The sequence below is a fragment of the Meleagris gallopavo genome, unplaced genomic scaffold (genome assembly GCF_000146605.3).
Source record: "Meleagris gallopavo isolate NT-WF06-2002-E0010 breed Aviagen turkey brand Nicholas breeding stock unplaced genomic scaffold, Turkey_5.1 ChrUn_random_7180001839699, whole genome shotgun sequence".
NCBI lineage: Eukaryota > Metazoa > Chordata > Aves > Galliformes > Phasianidae > Meleagris > Meleagris gallopavo.
In genome coordinates, this window is record NW_011109397.1 from 1 (window position 1) to 1,444 (window position 1,444).

Sequence of the window (1,444 nt, forward strand, 5' to 3'; positions counted from 1 at the left end):
TCTACAAAGAGAATTTTGAAGAGCGTTTCCTTCATGAAACACAATCTTTATTTTTACCAGTTATGTAGAAGTTTTCCAAAGAAAAACCAGGAGATGACAGCAACTATGTTTATTGCATGAAAAAAAATAGCAGTCCAGATATACACATTCCCTGGATTGTCATAACGGAATGGTAGGGAATGTAGACAGTACTATACTTGCTTATAATCAAAGAACAAAGGTACAATATGACATCCCTACTCTTTTTTGTTTGGATCTGTATGAGTGTTTGCTTCCGTAACACAGCAGTCTTGGATCTAGAAAAATGTAAATAAATGAGAAACAAATTAAAATTTTTCTTCGTTATTCTGTTTAAACAAAATGAAACAGGCCATCAGATAACGCACTTAAGGGCTTTTTAGCTCAGTTATTATACTCAGCAATCAAATTCCAACTTAATTTCCATCTTGGAAATTATTTAAAAGCAGATAATTGAAACCAACCAGAACTGATTAAAACTTTCATGTCTTCAAACAATTCATCAGTTTCCACCCACTTTTTTCCACTACTGTCACCTATTCAGCAGACTCTGCTTAACAACAAGAGGCAAAACATTGTCTTTCATTTGCTTTTACCTTTTCTTTTTACTCAATCAGCTGGGCAAAGCTAGCTTTACAAGCTAGGAAATTGAAAAGAAGGCAATAATGTTTTTAGGATAACAGATACATAATACTCCCAACAAATTGTTTCTTTCTTTGTTCAGGAAAACCCTTCAATAGCTTTAAGTGGCCAGAACTGTAAGACAGCATGTACCATCATACATTTGAAAGTGATGGAGGTGTACGAATATAAAAACAAGGATATGGCAAAATATTTTCCCCCACTACTTTCAGTGACGCTAATTTGAGTTTTTAACTGTTGATGATACTTTCAGTAGACATAACTTTAATTTGATGAAGCTACTTTACATTCTATTAATTACACAAACGTTTCAGTTATATTCTTACTCCAACTTTTATTGTAGGCTCGTTAAACACACTGACGTTGAAGTTGTAGACATCATACCTGTCAAACACGCAGAAATCAGTTTTGTGAGTGAATAAATGATTATTTTTCAAAGTTGAATAAGGGTAACTGGAAATTTTGTTTGAAAATGTGATAACTACTTACACACTATGATCAGCAGCCGTATCAAGACTAGTAGTAGTTTTCAAATTTCTATTCTGAATATTTTCCTAGACATAAATTACAAATTACTTATCTATCAAATTTGGACCATACATACTGTCTCCTCAAAAAAAAGTTTTCAGCATGAATTTATGGAAAAAAACCCGACAAGAATCTCAGATTTGCACTAGATAAGCAATAATAGAATATGCCAAAACTGGAAAAAAGCTAGTAAAAGCTAAATCCTTTAAGAACTTATTCTATAAGGGTGCTAAGAAAGCCTTGTGTTGTTTTCCCA

General features: G+C 32.7%; 1 long non-coding RNA gene across 1 annotated transcript; it reads right to left on the reverse strand.

Annotated features, from left to right (window-relative positions):
* Positions 1-6: 6 nt before the first annotated feature.
* On the reverse strand, positions 7-1,436 carry LOC109364284. Its single transcript, XR_002110286.2, has 3 exons — positions 1,150-1,436; positions 987-1,044; positions 7-296 (listed from the first exon to the last, which is right to left on the reverse strand). It is a non-coding gene; the product is annotated as an uncharacterized LOC109364284 (long non-coding RNA).
* Between the last annotated feature and the right edge of the window lie 8 nt (positions 1,437-1,444).